A 26,492-nucleotide genomic window follows, 5' to 3' on the forward strand; every position below is an offset into this window, starting at 1 on the left:
CCCATATCAATTTTTGAGAGGTTTTTAAAATTATTTTATTTATTATTTATTAATAATAAATAGTATTTGTTAAGCATTTGTTAAGTAAGCATCTTCTATATGCCAAGCTTTTTTACAAATATAATTTTTTCTGATTTTCTTAACAATCCTACAAGGTAGGTGCTATTATCATCCCCATTTTACAGTTGAAGACACTGAAGCTGAGTTGGTTAAGTAACTTGCCTCTGTCACATAGCTAGTGAATGGTTGCTAGATTGATGCAGACACCATATGATGGTAGACAGTGTAGGAGTTTAATCATGTGAAAAATTCATAATGGCCATTCTCTCTGGCAAAAGTAGATTTATTTAGAAGAAGAGATTACAGACAAAATGAAGAGATAAAATAGACACCAGGAATGATAAATATGAAATAGGGTTGGAAAGAACAAATTCCCTAGGGGAACTTGCCATTTATTAGGAGAAAGAAAACACTCCATGAGGTTGGGACATGCTTTTAACTGGCAGCCTAATTCTGAAAGGGAGTCAACACCCTAAAAGAGCTAGTTGGCTAGAAGAAAAAGTAGGGTCAGGAGAGGAGACAGAGAAGGCATGGTGGGTTAGGAGAGACACTACATAGCATGAGGGGTAAGGGAAAAGATACCATGAGACAGAGTGTTGTGATGGACTGATCCAAGGAGGTTCAACCCACATGGCATGAGCCATGGTAGATGTACAGGGAAAATTTAGCCTCATGGATTTGACATAACTTGGATTTCTGATTGAATTATCTCCATAAGAGGGTGGGACTATGGAACTAAAGTGATCTCTATCAGAGCCTTCTTCCTGTCTGCCCCAAGGAACAATTTTATCAATGCTTCAGTTTCTTTCTGCCTAGTACATCTACTATTCAGGAGTCAATTACTAGTATTTCAGGCTGGATTTGAACGCATGTCTTAGCTACCTACCCATCTTCTAGTTTCTAGAGGAATTAGAGCTAGAAGGAATCTTAGAGTTGTAATAAAATAGTTGGATTTTACAGCTTCAGAAAATGAAGTCCACAGAGCTTATTTGCTAGAAGTTAGGATAAGAAAAGGTAAAGCCAGGATTCAATAACTTTCCCTGCTCCTCCCAGTCTTCTGAATCCATATTCACTGCTCTTTCTGCTACAAAAGTCATGTAGATAACTTAAGACAAATCCTGCCACCATCACGGAAAAAACTCAATTATAGTCCATATCAAAGTCAAATCAAGCATTTATTAAGTGGCTGCTATGTGCTGGACACTGTGTTAAGGCTTGGGCTACAAAGAAGGACAGAGACAGTTCTTGCCCTCAAGGAGGTCAGAATTTAAGTGTATGTGTGTCTGTGTGTATGTAATGGTACTGGGGGGACAAAAAGAGATTATGCCAACAGCTATGTACAAAGAAATTATAGACAGGAAAAACTGGAAATCTAAAATTATCTTACTTTCTAAAATGAAGGGAAGGCACTAACACACAGCACTACCTATAAAGGACAGTACTTAGGTTCAGTATAAAACTTGTTAATAACAGAATTAAATACCAATTTCTAAGTTTTCGGAAAGATATGGATTTGTAGGTCCTATGTTCAGTTTTCTTGAGTAAATGATTAATTACTTGACATTATGATAGCAGTGTTGGAACATCACTGTCAGAATGGGCAAATAATAGGTTGGCTGACAGTAATCAAAACTGGAGGTTTATTCTTTGGATTATAATTGCTTCAGGTGCTTCTTGAATTCTTCATTTCTGAAAAAAAAAAAAAAAGAAGTATGAACTTATTGCAGGCCTTTCCCTATCATCTCCCCACAGTCAGCCCTGCTGGAGAACTCTGTTAGCTAGTAACCTTTCTTCTTAAGAAAATATAGAAAATGCTATCCACATCCAGAGAAAGAACTACGGAGACTAATACAGATTGAAGGATACTATTTGTAAGAAACAAAATATCTTACCAAGAACTCTACTGACTCGCTGATGAATACAGAAAAGATTTATTTTACATTCTTGCAAGAATGGGTGCCTAGTTTAGTAAACATCTTTTTGAAACTGCAAAGGCAGAATTTTATTTCCTATCCTGAAGCACAAGTTCCTCCCCTGATTCCCCATTAATTGGATGTTACAAAAGTAAAGGAATGTGAATGTCCACCTCTCATTACATAGTCAGTCCCTGTCCCCGAAGGAGCTTACATTGTTTCATTCTTTTGGAGGAAAATAACCTGAAAAGGGGAAGAGGGCAAAATCCAGAGGGATCCTGTTCAAATATAAAACCTTCACCCCTGATTATTCTTTAATGTTTTTGTGGGTTTAAATTTTCTAATTTAAGTTTCATTTTTCAAATTTAGTTTTCATAACTCTGTAGAAATATGTTAAAATGTATATCCTATATCAGATTACTTCCTGCTTGGGAAGGGAAATGATAAGGGAAGGAAGGAGAAAAAAAAATTTGGAACTAAAAAATCTTATAAAAATGAACGTAGAAAAGATGATCTTTACATATAATTGGAAAAATAATAACTATTAAAATAAAATAAAATAAAATGTGCTCCCAAAATGGGAAGAAAAAAAAAGAAAAGATAGCATAGAAATATTCTTGCCACTCTAATGAGTTTCTTTTTTTTTTAATTAGAGAGCCATGGGCTTAAATTCCAATGGTATAGTGCCATCTTTGAAGTCAGGGAAACCTAAGTTCAAATTCCACCTCTGACATTATCTTTGTTATCTTGGGAAAGCCACTTTCTATTCCTAAGTCCCAGTTTCTATATTGACAAATAAGAAAATTGGAGACCAGATGATTTCTGAGGTTATTTTGAGCTCCATATCTAGTATCTACCTTCTGATGCTGTGTTAGCTATTTGATAATGATAAAGGCTATACCCTTCTTATTAAGTTTTTTCTTTTATTTTTTCATATTTTAAAAAATATTTATTTTTTTATTTAAGAATAAAGCAAGCATTTCCATAACATCCAGTAAAAAAGATGATTGCTCATGAAACTACAAATCCATTACATACAACTTGCTATTCCTTTTCAAATACGCAGTTATCAGATAAATTTTCTTTCCCCCTTTTCTCATCTTTTCCCTGCTCCCCCATGGGTATCATTAGACACAAATAGGTATATATATATATATATATATAATATATATATATATATATATATATATATATATATATATATAAATTATTATATACACTCATCTTGTTTTTAAGCCTAGATTTGAACACGTTTTCTAGACTTCAGAGACAGCACTTGTTCACTGGCTTTTTTCCTCATTTTTTCCCTTTTTGATTTGATTTTTCATGTGCAGCTGCTCCTATGTGTATAACCCAATGCATGTTTTGCTTTGTTTTTTATAATAGCTTTTTATTTTCAAAATATATGCAAAGATAGTTTTCAATATTCATCCCCCTCTTCCCCACTCTCTCTCCTAGACAGCAAACAATACAATATATGTTAAACAGGTGCAATTCTTCTATGCATATTTCCACATTTATCATGCTGCACATGAAAAATCAGATCAAAAAGGGGAAAAATAAGGGAAAAAAGCAAGCAAACAACAAAAAAGATTAAAATACCATGTTGTGATCCACATTCAGGAAAACAAAATTTCCTTTCTGGATGCAGATGGTTCTCTCCAACACAAGTCTATTGAAACTGGTCTGAATCACCTTATTGTTGAAAAAAGATACATCCATTGGAGTTGATCCTCACATAATCTTGATGTTGCTATGTACAAGGCTCTCTGAATTCTATTCACTTCACTTAGCATCAGTTTATGTAAGTCTCTCCAGCCCTTTCTGAAATCATCCTGGTGATCATTTCTTATAGAATAATATTCCATAACATTCATATACCATAATTTATTCAGCCATTCACCAATTGATGGACATCTACTCGGTTTTCAGTTCCTTGCCACCACAAAAAGGGCTGCTGCAAATATGTTTGCACATGTAAGTCCCCTTCCCTTTTTTTATGATCTTTTTGGGATACAGATCCAATAGAGAAACTGGTAGATCAAAGGGTATGCACAGTTTGATAGCTCTTTGGGCTCTTTATCTGTGAACAAAATAACAGTTCATTTATTCCTTATCTCACAAGATTAGAGTTCAAAATGAACAGGGAGCTATTATTGTTGTTATTTCATTGAAATCCTAATCTGATATTTCATTATGAAATGGAAGTGACCATGGATTCTTAATGTTTTTACCACTGCAGTTTGAGCTTTTCTAGCTCTTGTTGTTCAGTTATTTTCAGTCATGTTTGACTCTTTATGGCCCCATTTAGTTTTTTTTTTTTTTTTCTGGCAAGAGATGCTGGAGTGTTTGGTCTGATTTATTTGTAATTGTTGATTTTTTAAATATAAATATTTATATTTATCAATTTAACCCTGGAATTTAACCATAGTTTATCTCAAGCTGTTAGAGCTGGTTGCTTGGGGGGATGACTTCTCATCACATTATTTCAATCTTCTCAGACCTATTCCATGACTCTGTTGGATGTACTCCTCTGTTCTGGCTCCTTCAAAGACACGTCTGCTAACCTTACTCCCTGTAGGACAAAGGGTTTCTGTTCTTAGGGACCTTCAGTTTACTACTTCAGTGAATGTCAAACTTTTTGATCTCAAGATACCTTTCCAATTTTGTTGTTTTAAGGATCTTCCCTCCCCAAGAACTTTTGTTTATGTGGGTTATATCTGTATGGGATGAGTGCTAGACTCTCTTACCCAAATTGATTACTCAGAGGCATCTTCAGATACAAACAGGAAGCATCTATTTGGTTCTTGCAAGGAGAGGTCCAAGCACACCAGATGAGCAGACAGAGCCTTTCAGCTCCCTTTTCCCAGCATAGTGTTTAGCCGTATGAGCTAGAAATGTTGAATTAGTTAAATAACAAAAGACTTGCATTCATTGGATGGACTGAAAAGGAAGTAACTATTGATCAATGCTTAGCAATGCTGTCTACTTCCTGTGGATCACATAACTTCCTGAAGCTTAGACCTAGGGTCTGACCTTTTTTATCCTACAGCCCTCTGAGAATAGGGAGTCCTGAAAGTTAAGCATAGGGTTTGACCTACTCCAATTCATACATTTTTCAAGAACTCTTCACTTGGTCTTATTGATATCTAACAATATTTACAATTTTATTAATTAAAAGATTTTAAATAGTTATGAAAATAGTTTTCATCTTGTGAATCCCTTCAAAGTAGCTGAGGACTTCCAAGAACATACTTTGAGAACCACAATATCAGGAGATATTGGGGTATTCAGGAAGACTAGCACCTCTGATGGAGGGGCTTGCTGAGCCTTTTTCAGGGTGATCAGTCACCTTTGCTGTTCATCTGGTTCAACCAACTCTTACTCATTTAGCAAAAGCCAAATGGAAAGTCTTCAGGTGGTCTATTCAGACCCCTGTGTTTGTAGAGATACCAAAGCTTTAAGTTGCAGGTACTTACCTTATTTAAGGTTATACTCTCTTACAAATCTCACTAGTACGGACAAATGAATTTGATTCTGGACAAAAGAAAACCTAAAGAATTCTAGTCCGTGCTTTCCAATCATCAGCCCACATTGTATATTTATTTACCATCAAGTCTAAATATTTTGGTATTATATTTTGGTCAGGGAAAAATCTCAATCTCTTCATTCCTACATTTCTTTTTTACTTGGTGGAATCAATACAAACTCTGGGAAAACCAGGACTATTTGATTTATTTCTGTATTACTATAGATTAGAAATGGAAACATTGATCTAGTGGGAAGTGCTTCAGGAATGCCAAATGATTGATTTTACTTGCCTCATTTGTATATGCTATGACATTCAGCAGTTGCTTTATTTAAATATCAGAAGGGTTTCCCCCTCATCTTTGTTTTAAAAAACTATCTAATTCTCCTCAATTTTATATTTATGTTATGTCATTCAAACTCCCAGGACTAGTATTTTTTCATCTCATTCTGTTAGATGCTGAATTAAAGTGTTAAATATAGGTTTAAATAGTGAGCTCAATTTAACTAGCCAGTTTTAGATTAATTGGGTTTAATTATCCAATTTGCTTATTATCCTTGGTGTCCACCAATCCAGTGTCTTCCCTTTTGGCCATTTAACTGCACCCTCAACTAGATAAGTAGAGAGCCAGCAGAAAACAGAAGAAACTAAAATCTATCACTTTTGCCAATTCTTAAGGACTTTGAAGTGGGGAGATAATGATTGAGAAAATTAAAACAATCATTTAAAATAAGATTTGAGAATTTTCTGATTCAAAGTAGTCTGATCACTGGACTCTTTTTTTTTCTAGTCAATTTTCTATTTGCAATATTCTATCTTGGGACGAGGAAGGAAACTGAAAGATAAACAAGCATTTATTAAATGTCTATTAAGTGCTTGATACTAGTGAGTTCCTGGGTATCCCCATAGTTTTTCTCAAAGAAAGTCTGAACATAGACAGGATTGTGATACTCCTTGAGGCAAATAGGAAAGGACACTGATGGGATCCTTTCAGCCTTAAGTGTTGTTGTCCAAGTGAACTTCTGATTACAGTCTAGAAACCCATCTATATTATATTCAGTTATGATGTCATGTCCCCAAGGTTATATTTCCTCTATAAAAAAAATCCACTCTTACTGTAGATCCTTGCTTTCTCTGAATTTAGCCCATCAGTCAATGCTGTAATCCCACCTTTTAGCTTCTTCTCCTTTAATGGCATCTTCCTCCTGATTATTGCTGGGGTATTTGTCTTCCTCCTTGTTAATTTCTAAAAACCCTTATGGATTTGACCTGTTCTTAGTGTAATAAAATTTTTGCCCCTTGAGTTGGAGGTCTATCCCTAAAAATTCTTTCAGTACAGCTCATGATACTGGCCCATAAGCCCTATGTACTTTTGGTGTATCACCTAGTACTTCATCATTTGGTGACCAACCCCAACATTCTGATGGTCTGGTATAGAAAGAGTCTGACTGCACCTCAATATTTTAGTGATCTTCTATGGAGAATCTCAATAACATCATGCTAAGTTCCGATGATACAAAAACCAGGGGAAAAAAAGAAAAGAAAAATAAACAGCCTCTGCGTTTTTTTGAGATGAAACAACATGTTTCTCTCCTCTAAATGGAGAAGACAGCTGTTGATTGCTCTCATCCAACACGCTTGATAAGTAGGCAGATTTTGCTTAGTTTGTTCTTTTTGCCACAAAAATGGTTTCAGAAGTGGGAGAGCACAATAATTGGGAGATGATATTTTAAAACATCAATAAAAAGCAATAAAACCTTTTTAAAAAATCTAAATAAAATAGCAAGTAAAGTAATTGAACTCCTAAAAGAAGTCCCCTAAGTACCCCACTCAAATTCTGAGATTAGGGCTTTAAAAAACTAGAAATAACCCAAAATGCCCATATTCCTTTGTGATTTTAGTCACTGAGGATATGTAAGTTGAATAGAATAAAACCATTCTGTTTTACAGTCTTGTTTGTAGTAAAATTAAAATTATTACACAACAGCACTAATTGAAGTTATCATTGTGACCTGAAACAGGCTTAAGATGTGGTGTAGTAAACAAGCACTGGATTTGGAGTCAGGAAAGTGGGGTCCCCTTCTCATGATGTGATTCTAGGCAAATTATTTCCTTTTATGGGTATCAGGTTCTCCATCATTAAAAGGAGGAGGTCGAAATAGATGGAAGGTAAATTACCTTCCATTTCTAATGAATTTAATGTCTTCTACCTTCTCTGGGCAGTTAGCCATCTTTTTTCAGCAGCTTCTCAAATGAGAATATTTCTCCACCATTTAGAGACTCTTTTCTCAAAGGTAAGTTTCTACTAGGGCCTCACTTTTAAAGGAGAAAAGTCTAGGACTGGATCAACCTTTGTTTTTCTCTTGCATTTGCTTGTAAATTTCAGGATTTCCAGTCTTCCACTGGCATTTTTGTGGCTCCCTTTTGTGTGCATTGAGGGGAGACTCTTGCTTTCTTTTTTCTTTCTTTCTTTTGTGCTTGATCTTTTGGGGGAAATAGAAAAAAAATTGGAACTTATATAATTTAGACAGCTAATAATTGTTCACATTTCATAGCATCCATGATTATTTCAATTCATTACTAGTTGGTTTGAGTTTTTTCCTTATTGGTTCCAATAAAATTCATCCACCTGAAAGATTCAGGTGGGTGGTCTGGGTGAGATGGAAACCTAAGCCTTTCTCAAAGATGCCTCAGTCTATGCAAGATGCAAGAATTCAGACTCTTTGTTGTATGTTTGTATCCATGATTCTTAGGACTGTGTTTGTAGCCTATTTGACTGTGGTAGTTATCAAAGGGTTCAGGCAAATGAAAATAATCAAAGAATACATAAATGAAAAAAATTTTTATTAAACTCTTACTATGGTGCCAAGCATTAAAAAGGAAAATGGAGATAGTCCCTCATCTTAAGTAATTCACATTTTAATGGGAGAGATGATACATCAAGGATGTTTCAGTTAGAAGTCAAATGAAGAGGGAAAAGCTCCATGAATCTTAAGGTTCAGTGGCAAAAAAGATGGTAATGTATCTTCTCTAATTTAATTTCCACTGATAAAACCACAAAATGCTTCTGAAGTTGAACCATTTGATAATGCCCAAGGATTTGGGGTAGCAAGAATTTTATTTTCTATGTTTTCAGTTTTTTTTATATGCCAGATAGCATTTTCATAATAGTTGTTTTCTTGGATTATGGCTTTGAGATCTGAGTTCTAAGCCAAGGATTACAATTAGCCAAGGGGTCCAAGAGGTTCAGGTGAAGAGAAAGAAACTTGGCTTTATCTATTCGTTCTTGTTTTTCCCTTTCTGCTATTTTGGTTTTACCTTTCAGCCTTAAGTGTTGTTGTTCAAGTGAACTTCTGATTACAGTTTTACCAAATAACAATGGAATTAAGTAAACTGGGAATCCCCAGACTAGGAAGAAATCTTTGTCTTCCCTAGTCACTGAGCTGAAACTTCCTCTCTGATCCATAGTAAACTCCCAAAACTGCTAGTCACTGCTTACCCTACTTCCTCTATATCGAAATCTGATCAGAAGGAAAGCCATACTATCTTTATCTGGAAACAAAAGACATTTTACATATATATTCAGCATATAAATTCTATTTTAAAGGATCAGAAAACACCAAAAAAAAATATAGACTGATTTGCCAAATGGGTGGATTTGGGGGGCAGGGAACCTAGAGGAAGGGCAGGAAGGAGGAGAGGAAGTAAAGACCAGATAAACTTACCAGGGCCCAGTAGTATTGCAAGACAAGGATATGCTAACAATAAGTTATTATCAGGCACATCAGTACTTAAGAAGCTGGTAAGTGTGCATTCTATACCCCTCTTCTATATAGCTAGAATAATACAATTCCCAGTAGCCCCTGCTGCCAATTTAGAGCTGAGCCTCCCCTTCCTTCATGAAACTTACAATCTAGTAGGGGATAAGATACACACATAAATAAAGAATATCCATCGTGTACAGAAAATCTTAAGTGAAATTTTAAGGGAGCTTGAAACTCCACTGAGACTAAGGACATCTTTTATAAGATTACTTACGTGCGTTGGAAGAGAACAAAACAAAATATACTGTAAGCTCTGAAGAGAGAGAGTCTTACAAGTAAGGGGAGGTATGGGAACTGGAGGCATTTGAATTAGATATTAAAGGAAAGTCAGGATTCCACAAGTGAAGAGGGGTAACATTTCAGGTACAAATAAACTACATGAGCAATAACAATAGTAGGCAATGTTTGTATAAAGTTTAAGATTCTTAAAGCATCTTACATACATTATCTTGTTTGATCTTCATGACAATCTGTAAAGTAAGTCAATACTTTAGTATTATTATTTCCACTATACAGATAAAGAAATTTAGGCTAAAAGATATTATGTGACTTGCTCAGGGTTAGATACAAAATTAAAAATCAATTTTTAAAATGCTCTAAATCATTATCGATTAGAGAAATGCAAATTAAAACAACTTTAAGATGTCATCTCACGCCAATCAGATTAGCTAAAACAATGGAAGAGGAAAATAACATGTTGGAAAAGATTTGGAAAAATTGGAACATTAATATACTGTTTATGGAATTGTGAACTGATTCAACCATTTTGAAAACAAGTCTGAAATTAGGCCCATGGAATTATAAAACTGCATATATATCCTTTGATCTAGCAATACTCCTACTAGGCTGTATCACAAGGTGTTGGGCTAGGGGGAAGTAAAAGAACTTATATGTTCTAAAATATTTATAGCAGCTCTCTTTGCAGTAGCAAAGAATTAGAAATTGAGGGAATGCCTATCAATCGGGGAATGGCTAAAAAAATTATGTAATATGATTGTGACAATACTACTATACTGAAAGAAATGATGAACTGGCTAATTTTAGAAAAAACATGGAAATAATGTATGAAATAATGAAAAGTGAAGTGAGTCAAGAGTTTGAAGAATAAATGTGTACAAATTATTCTGAGTAGTATAAATATTCAGATTATAAAGGATCTAAAAAGGAAAATCTTATCCATCTCCAAAGAAAGAACTGATAAATAGAAGTACATATGGTATGGTTTTACATACATTTATAAATCTGAAATAAATGGTATAGGATAGGGAGGAAGAAAGAAAGAAAATCTAAAACTTACATATAACTAAAGAAAACAATGGGAAAAAATTAAAATAATAAATAGAATTCAAACCTCTCTTCAATACAAGTCTCTTATGTAACAGTGCTTCTGCATGTTTTAACTGTATTGGATGAGGTCATAAACTACAAGTTTTGTGAAATATTTGGGACATCAAGTTTGAGATTTAATTTCAAGTGAAATTATTATATTGATTGTGTTAAAAACTACTTGTGTTCAACATACACCAAAGAACTAGAAACAAAGTAGATGCCCATCAGTTGAGGAATGGCTAGAAAAATTGTGATACATTTGATAAATTATTACCATGCCGGGCAGAGTCATATGAAGTAATATAAAGGAAAGTAAGCCAAATCAGAGGGATCAAGGAAAGACTATGCATTATGAGCATAACAATATTAATGGAAAGAACAAGATCATGATCAGCAAAACTCAATTCTACAAAGTCACAATGGCCAAGCTTGGTTCCAAATAAGAGACATAAAAAGGCATCTCCTTCTTCTTAGCAAAGATAGGGCATAATGGGTGAGAAATACCGCATTGACAGTGGATCCCAAAGTCTTAGTGAAGTTTTCTCCCCCACTTAATGTTAAGTAATGTAAAATATAGTTTTAAACATTTATTTTTATAAGATTTTGAATTACAATTTTTTTCTTCCTTCCTCTCTCCTTCTGCTTCTCTTTGCCCAAGATGGCAAATGATCTAATATAGATTATACATGTACAATCATTTAAAACATATTTTCAATTAATCAGGTTGTGAAAGAAGAATCAGAACAAAAGGAAAAAATCACGAGAAAGAAAAAACAAAAAAAAAAAAGTGAAAATAGTATGTTTCTATTTGCTTTCAGACTCCATAGTTTTTTCTCTGGGTATGGATAACATTTTCCATAATTAGTCTTTTGGAATCATGTTGGATCATTGTTTTACTGGGAAGAGCTAGATCTATCATAGTTGATCATCACACAATGTTGCTGTTATTGTGCACAAAGTTCTAGTTCTGCTCATTTCATTCAATACCTATTATTGTAAGCTTTTCCAATTTTTTCTGAAATCTGACTACTCATCATTTTTTATTGCACAATAGATTTCCATACATTTATGTATCACAACTTGTTCCACCATTCACCAATTCATGGGCATTCCTTCAAATTCCAATTCTTTGCTACCACAAAAAGAGCAGCTGTAACTATTTTTGTGCATATGAATCTAAAAAACAATTGGGATAAGTAACAACTATAGCAGAGTTGCTGGCTATAAAATAAGTCATCAACATTTCTGTGTATCAACAAATCAACAAAGCCCAACTACAAGAGATAAAAAGAGAAATTCCATTTAAAATAACTGCAGACAATATAAAATACTCAGGAGTCCACTTGCCAAGACAAACTCAGGAAGTATTAATTAATAAAACACAATTATAAAACATTATTCACACAAATAAAGTCAGATCTCATTGAAAAAATATCATTGCTCATGGGTAGATGAGCTAATATAATAAAAATTACAATTCTACCTAAATTAATTTAGTTATTCAGTGCCAAACCAATCAAACTGCCTACATTATTTTATAGACTTAGTGAAGTTTTAAATAATTTTCCTAGCTTAAATTGTCAAGCTTTTTCTATATGTTGGTTAGTTTTACTGAACTATTTCCCCCCTCTTTTTTATTCTGTTATAAAGGGGTTGTTCTGGAGAGAGGAAGGAGAATTAGCCTGGGAAACGACAGTGCTGTAAACAAGATAAGATGCTTGTAAAGGGCCACAGATAGTGGGGGAACTCTGGATGAGGTATAAGATCTTTCAGCCCAGAGGGAACCTGCTAATAATATCTGGTTTGGCTTCCCATTTTCACCTTTAGTGTTCTCACTTCCTTTTGGTGTTCTTACCTTTCCTGAGAAGTCAAGGAGCATGTGACCACCTGTATTATGCTTGAAACAAGGATACTTACAGCAAGATGTTAACCTAGTGGAATTAATGAGACAATGGTTATCTAATTTACATATACTTAGTATTTAACATGGTAATGTAATAGTTCTCTAGTTCACACATATTCAGTATGCTGTAATGATGCAATTGTAATAGGGTATATAAGGACTGGGGACAGGCAGTCAGACTCAGGGGGAGACTGTCAGACTGCCAAAAGAGACTGAGTTAGACTATGACAGACACAGACTGTGTAAGAGACAGTAAAGACTTTGGATTCTCTTCTTGTCCATTTTCATGGCGTCTATCCTGCTGAGACCAAGGCCTTTCGGGAGGACCTACAGAAAGCTAGCCAGGACATTACAAATGCCATTAAATTAAAAAAAAAAAAAAACACCTTATGATTAGATGAACCCTATCCCATCTTTATTAAGGGCTAAAGGGAGTACCTAAATGTTCAGATGAGTCAAATATAAGCCTTGCCATACACAAATATCAAGTGTTAGTTCAAAAGCACCTACCTTCAAGATGCATCCAGTCATCCTGATCTATATCCGACCACTGAACTTGGGTGACTCTGGAGAAGACAAAGAGACAGGTGACCTTGCACAGCCCTCTCTCACTTCAAATCCAATTCACTTGAAAATCATAGCATCCTCTTTGATGTCATGTCCTCTTCAAGAACAAAGGACAAACCACAACTGGATTTTAGAGTCAGATCTGGATTCAAATCTCTTTTTACATACTTATTAGCTGTGAGATACTAAGACACGCTTTATTTTCCTTTATCTTTCCCTCTCTTGCTCTCTTTCCATTCTGCCTCCTTCCCCCTCCCCATCACTTTTTCTCTCTTTTAAAATCTCCTCATCTATAAAATGAGGAAATTGTACTGGATGGACTCAAAGATTCCTTCTGATTCTAAATATGCCATCCTCTATACCTCTAGCCTCATCAGTGAGTAACAATAATTTTAAAGTTCACTAGACTGATAAATGGGGTGATCCAATTTTTTTCCACAGCAATCATAATTATGGTTTAATAAGAGATTTGGATTTCTAAGTTCTTTGTTCCTTTTCTTGAACAAAGATATCTTTAAAACTTGTACTAAGCTCAAAAATCAATTATCTGCCACTTCATCTTCTTTTCAGATACTTTCTTTAGAATTATACCACTAATATGTTAAAATTTAGGTTATAATAGTCTTTCTCAATTATAAGATCTATTTTTCCAGGATATGTAGTTTGGCAAAGTCAGGAAATTTTTTTCCTTTTAAAAAAATTAATAAAAATTACAGTAAAACAGGATCAGTGAGTTAAAACACATTATTCTTATCCCTAACTGTGTATCCCTGGCACATTTTTAGATTTAATTTTATTTGTATATTAATTTTCCCTTTTAAAAAATAATTGAATTCTTTAGCAAAACAGTTTTGTCTAGTGGAGATGATGCTCACATTCTCTTTAACTTTAAAAGAATTAAATATTTGTACAGATTTTATTTCTGAGAACCTGTCCCTTTGAATAAAGGATGACACTGTTTCCTGACAGTTGTCATAAAAACATGTTGTTTTTGAATCGAGTATTGTTGTTAGAAAGAAGTTATCTAACCAGTTTGGCCAGCAGTAGTTGCATAAACAAAGGCTTTGTTCCTGTTCATGTTATTATTTAACAATAGCTATGACTGGACAGTTGTTCTTAAGTTGAAAGTAGAAACTGCCTTAGCCTTTGGGCCCAGGAGTATATTTTCCCTTCCTGGCTTTGTCTCTGGGAGCCCTGATCCCTTATATCTCCTCATCTGAGCTCCTTGTAAGCACTGATTTGTGGATTTCTTTGAGGGATAAAAGGCTGAAAATAGAAGCCATGTCTTAAATATGTTAGAAAGAGACAGGGCAGAGGTTCTGTAGTCAAGGCCTTTTATACCAGGGTTTGAGTGAGTGAGGAAGGAGAAGAGGGAAACAATGGAATTGGAGCAGGAGCAAGGAGAGAGCAGCCTAAGGAAGAGAATAAAATTTTAATTTATGCTTCTTTTTCTTTTTCTTTTTTTTTCTTTTTTTTTTTTATTATTAACCTTTTATTGCCAGAGCCAATGCTTGGGTAGTTTTTTTTTTTTTTTTTTTTTACATTATCCCTTGCACTTACTTCTGTTCCAACTTCTCCCCTCCCTCCCTTCACCCCCTCCCCCAGATGGCAAGCAGTCCTATACAAGTTAAATATGTCACAGTATATCTTAGATACAATATATGTGTGCAGAACCGAACAGTTCACTTGTTGCACAGGAAGAGTTGGATTCAGAAGTAAAAATAACCTAGGAAAAAAGACAAAAATGCAAGCAGTTTACATTCATTTCCCAGTGTTCTTTCTTTGGGTGTAGCTGCTTCTGTCCATCCTTGATCAATTGAAACTGAGTTAGATCTCTTTGTCGAAGAAATCCACTTCCATCAGATTACATCCTCATACAATATCGTCATTGAGGTATATAATGATCTCCTGGTTCTGCTCATTTCATTTAGCATCAGTTCATGTAAGTCTCACCAGTCCTCTCTGTATTCATCCTGCTGGTCATTTCTTACAGAACAATAATATTCCATAATGTTCATATATTACAATTTATTCAGCCATTCTCCAGTTGATGGGCATCCATTCATTTTCCAGCTTCTAGCCACTACAAACAGGGCTGCCACAAAAATTTTGGCACATACAGGTCCCTTTCCCTTCTTTAGTATCTCTTTGGGATATAAGCCCAGTAGAAACACTGCTGGTTCAAAGGGTAGGCACAGTTTGATAACTTTTTGAGCATAGTTCCAAATTGCTCTCCAGAATGGCTTGATGTGTTCACAATTCCACCAACAATGTATCAGTGTCCCTGTTTTCCCACATCCCCTCCAACATTCCGCATTTTCTTTCCCTGTCATTCTAGCCAATCTGACAGATATATAGTGGTATCTCAGAGTTGTCTTAATTTTTATGCTTATTTTTCTTAGGGGGTGAAATCTGTATCATGATCCATAACATGTCTTGCCTGCCAATCTTCTATCTTTCCACTTCTCTCCACTTACCTAATCCCTGCCCATATCCTCTGTCTCTCTCTTTTTGGCTCTTTCACTGTCTGTCTCCCTCTTCTCCTTCCCTTCTACCTCCCAATATTGACCATGAACTAAAATTAAAAATCAGTGTGTGGGAGAAAAGGGAAAGGGGAAAAGGTGGAGAAATCAGACACAGTTCAGAGAAGTGTATATGGAGTAAAATGGAGATGGAATTAAATCTATGAATCAATCAGTCAACAAGCATTTACTAAGTTCCTACTATGGACATGTATGTGTATGTGTGAAGTAATATGTAAACAAGTATGCAAAAACAAAAAGGTTTTGACAGGATAAATTGTAAGTAAGCAAGGCATTAGAATATGGAAGGAATCAGATAAGACTTCTTGTAGAAAGTGAGATTTTAGCTGAGACTTGATTAAAGATAAAAAAATCAGGAGTGGCGATGAGGAGAGAGGGCATTCCAGGCATAAGGGAACTGGGAAAGGCTTCATGTAGGAAGCAGTACTTAAGCTGGGCTTTGGGAGTTAAGTAAAAATAATAATAGCTAACAGATATATATAGTACTTATTGTGTAACAGGCTCTACAATTATTATCTTATTTAATCTTCACAATAACCATTTGAAATAGATATTATTATTATTATCCCCATTTTATAGTCGAGGAAACTGAGGTTAAGTGACCTGTCCAGGTCTGGTAGGATTCTATCCACTGCACCAGCATGCTGTCCCCTTATTTGTCCTTCGTTCTTGAAGAGGACCATGACATCAAGGAAGTGATTCCATGACATGGAAATGAGAGAGGACTGTGTATATAACCAGGGATTCTAAGAGTAGAGATGCCATTGTAGGTATGGAGGAAAGCCTGTGCAAACAGGGATCTCCAAGGCCTCAATCAATATAAAATTTGGGGTCCTTATGAGCTTACTTATACTGTAAACAATATGATTACAAAAGCTATTTCCAGATTTTTAAAAATAGAAACCTAAACCTGTTTAGAGACTCATACTTTCATGAGTTTCCATTTCCCTCCTCTAGTTACAACCTCTACCACATCAGCAGTTAGCTTTTGATAGTCACTGGAGCCAAAGAAACTCATATTCCTGGTGAGAAGACTTTTGGCAGTAAGCTTCTCAGAATTTAGTCTAAGTCCTTATATATCAAGCTTGCCCATATTAAAAGCCCTCAAAACCTAGTACAATCTTTCAGAGTTTTTGCTCCTTAGGCATATCGTTTAGAGCATGGGGTACCTCCATACCATATCATACCATACTAGTGAAGTATTGTACAATTTTAGCAAAGGGAAGCAATGTGTTTTTAAAAATCTGCCATGTGGGGAATAACCTTTAAAGGAAGAATATTATGCTGTTTCCCCCCCCTTAAACTTATACCTTTCCAAGTGTTCTCTTTATTGATAGTGAATTGGACATAGTGGATAAAGTATTGGGCTTATTAGGTATAACTCTGGAAAAGTTACTTAACCCTATTTGCCTCAGCTTCCTTATATATAAAATGAACTGGAAAAGGAAATGGCAAATCATTCCAATATCTTTGCCAAGAAAACCTTAAATTGGTCACAAAAAATTGGACAAGATCGAAAAATGACTAAATAGCAATATATATAATAGCTGTAAAACTATGACACTTACCTCAAAAGTACCCAAAAAAACTATGACTCTACCTCAAAGAGTGGCTGTGAAATCAACTAGGCTAGTGTATATAAGGTGCTTTGCAAACTTTTAAAGTGCAATATAAATATGGATTGTTGTTACTTTTCTTTTAAGCTGCATAATGAATTTGCTGGCAGTAAGTGGCCAATTCAAATTCACTAAGATTGATGTTTAAATTTTATTTTATGTTTAAATTTATCCAAATGAAGACTCTTAGTTTAACTATAGCAGCTGAAAAAAATAACTGTTGCCAACATAAATGATACATATTGCAAGAGATACAAAGGCAAAATCACATTGACGCTTCTCTTGTATAAATATGTACTCCAATGGACCAAATCCAACTAGAACTGATTTGATTCCTTGCCCTATTATATAATAACTAATATATATATATATATGTGTATATATATATATATATACATATATATATATGTATATATATATTGCTATTTAGTCATTTTTCAGTCTTGTCCAATTCTTTGTGACCAGTTTAAGGTTTTCTTGGCAAAGATACATTTTGTCATTTCCATTTCCAGTTCATTTTACAGATGAGGAAACTAAGGACTAAGTGACTTTCCCATGATTACATCTACTAAGTCCAATACTTTATTTACTATGTCCAATTCACTGTCAACAAAGGGACACTTAGAAATGCAAATTTTTTTGGGGGGAAGCCCAATATAATATTATTTAAAGGTTATTCCCCACATGGCACATTTTAAAAAACACATTGCTTCCCTTTGCTAAAATTGTACAACACCTCACTGTGGTATGGAGGTGCCCCATATTCTGGCAGATTGTACCAGGCTTGAAGGACTTATAATATGGGTAAGCTTGACATCTAAGGACTTAGGCTGACTAAGTAAAGTATTGTAAAATATCACAACCCTGGGAATTAGAAAACCTGAGCTTTCTTTCTGCTCTGCAATAGATATATTATGTAATCTTGGACATGTTCATTCATTTTTCTTGATCTTTTCCCCCTGTCTGTTGAATGTGGACAATATTTTCCATCTACTTACCTCAGGAAAATAGTAAAGAATGATGAGCAAATATCATGAAAGCACTTTGAGGGGGAAAAATGTTTTTCAGCAGAGTATTTTAAGTTACTATGGCAGAAAACTTTAGTGATTATTTGGAAATGTGGTTCACTAACTAAGCTTCATAATCATTAACAAACTGTGTAGATAACATCCTACCAAAGAATGCTTCCCAGATACCTTTTTAATTACACCCAGATTAGATACACCTTTAAACTTTATTGTTTCAGTAGAAGAGATGTGTAAATGTCAATTAAACAGGAAGGATTTATAAGATTTCAGCTGCTCATCTAAGAATCTGGAATGAGATATTTTGTAACCATCAACTCAGGATGGATTGGGATTCCAAGATCTGATTTTAATTGCAATGATCATGTGGGAGTAGAAGAGGTTAAAATTAGTAATGTGTTTAATTTTGGTTTTTGAACAAAATTACTTTCTAAATTCCCTTTGGGTATGAGCACAAAGAACCCGCAGGGAATGTTAATTCTTCTGAATTACTGAAGCCAGAAAAAAAGATATGGGATTGTTATTTATCTTTATATTTCCATTTTTTTTTCTCAGATTACTTATACTTTAATACTTTGAAGAACCAGGGTTTCTTTTAGTGTCTCTCTCCACCAATGCTGATGACAACCTCTTTATCTTCATGAGATCCCTTGGCTGACAAAATCTAATGGACAAGGCTGGGAGTGGCGGGGTCCTGACATAAACTAAGCTATTCCTCAATGACAAACAGGCTCTAGGTCAATTTTTCTTCTTCCACAAAGCCTGTGTTCAGCTGATATATCTTCGAAGAGCCCACAGGCATGAAAGGAGAAAATCAGTAGAGATTTTATTCAGTTAAAAAAAATAGTACCTTCTCTACATGCATTTTTTTTTTTTTATGAGTCTGTGATTCATTCAGAGAAAGGAGAAGAATATTTCCTGGGTCTATGCTAGGAGCCGTTATGATCCAATACAGTTTCCCTTTCTATTCTGAAGGCACAGAACTGGGTATCAGGAATGTCCCTCTGCTGATGATTGCTTTAGTTAAGATTCTCACTAGATAACACTTAGTGACAGGGTTTTCTAAAGGAACACTGGCCAAGAGAAAGATGAGTATAACCATTTGCACAATTTCTTTTCTGTCACTAGGACAGATGAAGAGCAATCTTTCTCGAACCTGTAATGACTTCCTCCAATGATCATTACTGTCTTGTCCAGCTGACCAGTTAATGCAGTGCCTCTGTACTGTTTTTGTCAGGAACCTACCTTTCTGCTACCATCAGAGCTCAGGGGGAAAACCTAAGCCTATTCCCTGTACTTGCTCATTACCATGAACAGTTGAGAGATTTCTTGCTCTCTATAGTAGGACTGTTTTTCCTCACTTTCTGAGACCCAAAATCAGCCTAGTGAATGGTAGAACAAAGAGGGTTGGGAGAAAGTGAGGTGGTTTGCTTTGGGGGTAGGTTGGGAGTGCTTATTAATAGTATCTTTTATTGGATATCATGACTACTATTTTAAGAAAATTCTTTTTTACTAATGATATGGAGCTTAAGCAATTTGTTAACAATGGTTGAAGAAAAAAGATCAAAAATTTATGTGGGTTTGGGCAAAATGAACCATGGAGATTATCTAGCATCCAGGGGTTAACAAGCTGAACCTTGGAAGAAAATTCTTCTTCTCTATTACAAAAGTTTTATAAATATATGGCTCAATTATTTTGCTTAAGCAGAATAAGTTTTTTTTTTTTTTTTAATTATTTTCAAGGAGCAGTCAGGTGTTGCAGTGGATAGAGGATCAGCTCTGAAGTCAGTTCAAATCTAACCTCAAACACTTAACACTTCCTAGTTGTGTGACCCTGGACAAGTGACTTAACTCCAATTGCCTCAGCATAAAAGCAAAAAAAAAAAAATTTTCACCTCTTTCAATCTGTGGGGTTAACTTTTTTTTTTTTTTTAAATTAGCTATTGAGCCTCATTAACCATTAACTGGGCAGATAGGAGGCACAGTGAATAGAGTACTAGGCTTAGAACCAGGAAGACTCATCTTTCTGAGATCAAATTGGACCTCAGATATTTCCTAGCTGTGTGATTCTGGGAAAGTCATTTAATCCTGTTTGCTTCAGTTTCCTTCTCTATAAAATCTGCTGAAAAAAGGAAAGGAAAACCACTCCAGTTTCTTTGCCAAGAAAACCCTAAATGGAGTTATGCAGAGTCAGACATGACTGAAAAATGGATCAAAAAGAACAACCATTAACTGGAATAAGCATCTTAAAATAACTGAGGGACTACTAGAGAAGATGTCACTAATTCTCTTGGTCACCTTCTTCCTTAAAAATTAATGTTCTCCTGAAAAAGCTGAAAGATAGATGACCAATTTGATTAGAAATGTCAGGCTTGATGCCAAGAGTGACTTCAAATTGGGTCATGTGGTTATGGGTAACAATGCAGTGTCATCCTATCATCAAATGATTGATATGACTAAAAACCTTTCTTTTCAAAGCTAGCTATTGACTAAAAATATTGAGAAAAAACTTAATTAGAATAGGAGGTCAGAGGCTCCTAAGTAGGCTACTCAAGATTCTGGTTTCTACTAAAATACTCTGGAAGAGGAACACATTGAAAAATTCCAACTTAAACATATTATACAAAACATTTAGTTTTAGAGAAAACTTGAAATATTGTGAATTTGAATAAAATTAGCTATTTTTCATTTTTTAAACAGTGTTCTTGGGGGAAAATGTGAAGGAAGGTGGCCTAGCAGTGCTATATTTCACACTGTTATTACAAAGCAGTAATTGTTAAAACAATCTGGTAACATCTAAGAAATAGAATGAAGGATTAGTGGGATAGATTAAGTGCACAATATGACCATAGAAATTTAGTGTTTGATAAACCCAAAGATCTAAGCTTTTGGGACAAGAACTCACAATTTGACAAAGGTTGATAAGAAAACTGGAAAGTATAAACTAACATCTCATACTATATTCAAAAATAAGGTCAAATTGGGAAAATCTTATAAACATATATATATATGGCCAGGTTTAAATGTAGGTCCTCCTAACTCTAGGACTGGTACTCCACTGAGCTATCCAGCTGCCCTCATTATTTATATATGAAGGGTGATATCATAAACAAATAAGGGGAGCATGGCATATCTACTTGACAGATTTATGGATAAGGAAAAACTTACGACAAAACAAGAGATAGAGATAATTATGTAAATAAAATGAAAAACTTGATTGCATTAAATTAAAAAGGATTTATACAAACAAACCCAATGAAGCCAAAATTAGGAGGTAAGCAGAAAACTCAGAAAAATTTTCACAGGAAATCTCTCTGATAAAGGTCTCATTTCTCAAATATATATAGAGAACGGAGTCAAATTTATAAGGATTCAAGTCATTCCTTAATTGATAAGAGGTCAAAAGATATGAACTGAAGTTTTTAGATGAAATCAAAGCTATCTATATTCACTATGAAAAAAATGCTCTAAATCACTATTAATTAGAGAAATACAAATTAAAACAACTCTGAGGTACCACCTCATATGTATCAGACTGGCTAACTTGGCAGAAAAGGAAAACAACAAATGTTGGAGAGGATATGGAAAAATTAGGGCATGAATGCATTTTTGGTAAAGCTGTAAATTGATCCAACCATTCTGACAAGCAATTTGGAACTGTTCTAAAAGGGCTATAAAACTGTTTACCATTTGACCCAGTGAGAGTAGTACTAGGTCTATATCCCAAAGAAATTTAATTTTTTTTTAAAAGTAAAAAGATACACACACACACACACACACACACACACACACACACACACACAATATTTATATCAGTTTTTTTTGTGGTGGCAAAGAATTGGTTATTGAGCACATGCCCCATCAATTGGAGAATGGCTGAATAGGTTGTGGTATATAATTGTGATGGAATACTATTGTGCTATAAGAAGTGATAAGCAGGGTGGTTTCAGAAAAACTTGGGTAATCTTATGTGAACTCATGCAAAAAGGAAGATGGTAGAACCACAAAAACATTGTGCACAATAGCAGCTGTATTGTGAGAAGTCAATTGAAAGACTTCTCTGCTCTGATCAAAATAATAATCTGAGATTAATTCCAAAGGATCCATCATAAAAAATGCCATTCATCGCCAGAGGAAAAACTTATGAGCTTTAAATGCAGATTGAAGCACACTTTTTAAAAACATTTAATTTTCCTTATTTTTTTGTCTGTTTTCTTTTGCAACATAAATAATATGGAAACATATTTTATAAGAATGCATATGAATAATCTATATCAAATTACTTGCCTTCTCAAGGGAGGAGGGGGGAAGGAAGGAGGGGAGAGAATTTGGAACTCAAAATTTTTGAAAATAAATGTTAAAAATTTTAACATGTAATTTGGAAAAATAAATACAAAAATTAAGAATTAATGTTGAATCAAGAAAATAATATACGTAATACAACCATACAAATGGAAAGAACAATAGAATTTTTAAAAAAATGAATATTGTAAAATTGCAAAGAGCAAGCTTTGGCTCCAAAGAAAAGATATGAGACCATACCTCCAGTCTCTACTACTTAATAGAAGTGAGAAAAGATTCACAGATATGGAGCCTTGTATATATTATCTGACTTTTCCTGAATTGGTCAGTTTTACTTTTTGATTTTTTCTTTAAAAAAAATTCTTTGTCATAGGGATGACTTTCATGAAGGGAGATTGATGGAAAGAAATTGGGGCTTTTTAAAAATGAAACATGGCAATAAAATTTTATTTTTAAAAAAATAATCAAATGTCCTTGATGGAGTGACATGTTGCCTTATCATAATATCATATGATCATCTATCTAAAAGGGACATCAAAGGTCATTTAGATCAGAACTGTCAAACAGATAGCCAGCACTGGAAACAAATCAAAATGCAGCTAGATAGAACACTGTCCCTGAAGTTAGGAGGTTCTGAATTCAAATCTGACATCAGACACTTATATTTTTTGGTTGTATAACCCTAAACAAATCACTTAAATCTAATTGCCTTGTAATGACCGCGTATTTAAAATCAGCCGAGTCAGGAATTCAGGTTAAGGGAAAAATCTTCAATATTTATTGAAGTGAAGAGGTGAATAAAGATTGCGATAGCAAATATAGGTAAGAAAGATTGCGATAGCAATATGGGCAGTTGCGACAGGAAGCCAGCTAACAGAGAGAGATCTGAGCTGAGCAAACCATCGCAATAGCAATGCCAAAAGTCTCTCCTTCCCCTTCCCTTTCCACTCTCCTGCCTCCACCCACTAAAATCGTCATTTCCAATACAACACATCAGGACTTGCACAAAGAGTGGGCGGGGGCCATTCTTTCTGCAAGTTTATATATTAATAGATTATGGTCCAATTACTATTTAGCCTCATGTGCTTGGGACCTCAGTGCATCAACTCAAGCCTCAGCCCATTACATTGCCTGATCAAAATATGTAATTGAGAAATGTTTAAACAATGTAAATAAAAATTCAATAAAACATAGATATTGTTACTTTATGGTTTTCTAAGTCAACTTGAAGCTCACAGGGATCCATTTTTATTTGTTTTGACTCTATTCATCTAGATCAATGCCCTCATTTTGCAGATCTCAGAAAGATTATGTAATTGATTCAAGGTCATATGGGTTTAGCCACTAACTCAGTTCCCATGACTCCAAGTTGAATACACTTCCTACTGTATCACCACTTCCTTTCTCAAAGTGGTGGGAAGTAATATATTTCTTAATGTGCATATGCTATATATTTATCTTAGATACATTCAAGATTATAAAATATCAGAAATCTATAGTAGGTTTATCTGTTCATCTGTTTTGTCAAACAGACTCACACTCAAATCATCCCAAGACAGTTATCGTCTAACCTTTTCCTGTTTGAGATAGAGGCAAATGAACAGGCTTTAGACATATAAGTCACATTTTTTTAAGGTCAAAGTAGAGATTCATCACAAGGAATTCATATATATGATTTAAATGTCTTTAATATTAGAAAGTAACCAAGAAGTTCAGGTAATTCTCAAAGGTCTTAGTTGTTGATCTAATTTTATTCTTTTGAATGAGTCTTTCCAATGAGATAAAATAAATACAATAACTATAATGGAGAAATTAATCAGGCATGATACACAGAATGCAGAATATTTCTAATAAGAAATGCATAAGAAGTGATGTAAAGCAGAGTATTCAGGATATAGGAAAACAAGAGGGTCCAGTTTGAATAGCTAGAAGTAGGAAGAGCAGATGGTCATAACTGCTACATGGTGCCCATGGACTTCAAAGAGACCTAAGGAAGATTTCCCTTATGCCAGGTAGAGTCTCTACAAAGTGTGCCTGGATTGCAATCTACCTTGTTAGAGGAAATATCCACATTGAGAAGATTAGAGCTCTCCTCATACAGATATTCTTTCCAATGAGTCAGTATTGCCATTGTTTAACAATATCCAAAAGTGCTAAATTAAAGCTTAATCTTCTCTTTCAAAATAAGGATTTTCTCCCTCTTCCCCTCTTAGCCAGTATTATTTCCATGTTTTTTGCTGGATGAGGAAAGGGACATAGATATCTAAACCATTTCATAGATGGAAGAGAGAGGGAGAACCTCACTTACAGAGTTTAAATATACCATATTAGAATGTAAGCTTCTTGAGGACAGAAACAATTTCACTTTTGCCTTTGTATCTTCTAGTACCTAACACAGTGTCTGAAACATAGAAGACTTTCAACAAATCCCTTTTCATTCATTCATTCAGGACACTGAGACCAGATACCTAGCCATTATTCCACAGTCTCTTCAGAATAACTTCTTTTTGTGTTTTCTTTTTAAATAATAGTTTTTTATTTTCAAAATATATGTAAATATAGTTTTCAACATTTACCCTTGCAAAACCTTGTGTTCCAAATTTTTCTCCCTCACTTTCCTTCATCCCCTCCCCTGGACAGCAAACAATCCAATATATGTATGTTAAATATGTATAATAGAATAACTACTGAGACAAGAATTTCTAGCATCTCATTTAAACCGAAGCAATAGAAAACTCAATTTGCATTGACCCCTATTCATTAAGGCTACCTTTACAATTAACAGATTAAGTGACAGGGTCCTCTTGAAAATGTAAATATCCTGGTCTGGTAAAATAGTAGCTGAATGGGCAGTGATCAATGGAACTTACAGGCAACTATCAAAACTTCTATTTCTATCATTTTCCCTAAATAGTCCCAACTCTATCCACCCATTTGCTCATCCAGATTATGTTTTTTAGGTATATAGAATGACTTCTGGTAAAATATTTCCATAACTATTTTATAACATAATTTTATAATATCTATACACTCTTATTTTATGAATATATTGTAAGGAATAATTACATTAACAGAAGGAATAATCACTTAGATTGCACCTACTACACACCAGGTACCATATTAAGTATTTTATTGTTGTTATTCAATTGTTTTAGTAGTGTCTGATTCTCTTTGATCCCATTTAGGGTTTTCTTGCCAAAGATACTAGAGTGATTTGCCATTTCCTTCTCTATCTGATTTTACAGATGAAAAAGCTGAACCAAACAAGGTTAAGGACTTGCCCAGGATCATACAGCTAACAAGTATCTGAAGTTGGATTTGAACTCAGGAATATGAGTCTTTCTGGCTCCAGGCCCTAGGGTTCTCTCCACTAAGGTATCTAACTGCCATTAAGCACTTTAACAAATATGATCTCATTTGATCCTCACAGGAACCCTTGATTCTATTAGTACCCTCATTTTGGAGTTGCGATAACTAGATCCCTTCCCCACAATCATATGACTAGGAAGTATCTGAGGCTGAATTTAACTTTAAATCTTCCTGACTGACCCCAGATCCGCTACTCTATCCATTATGCCATCAATTAGCTAGTTAATATATTTACCTTTAAAAAAAAAACTCTCAAAATACTTAGGGTTTTTCAGAGAAGATGACTATAATATGTGAAAAAGAAAATGTTATCAAATTGACTAATAGCAAAAATTGAAACAATGCTTCACTATCAGCTAATAGTAATTAGAAGCTCTCCTCTTCCTCCCAGAAGATCAAAAGAATTGATTATTTGTTAGTTAATGCCTCCTTCATCAAATGAGTTTTAAAATTAAAAAGAGAGAGAGCTTCCAAAGAGGTTAAAAATGGAAATTGTCCTGAGGATAAAGTAT

The sequence above is a fragment of the Antechinus flavipes genome, chromosome 1, assembly GCF_016432865.1.
Source record: "Antechinus flavipes isolate AdamAnt ecotype Samford, QLD, Australia chromosome 1, AdamAnt_v2, whole genome shotgun sequence".
NCBI lineage: Eukaryota > Metazoa > Chordata > Mammalia > Dasyuromorphia > Dasyuridae > Antechinus > Antechinus flavipes.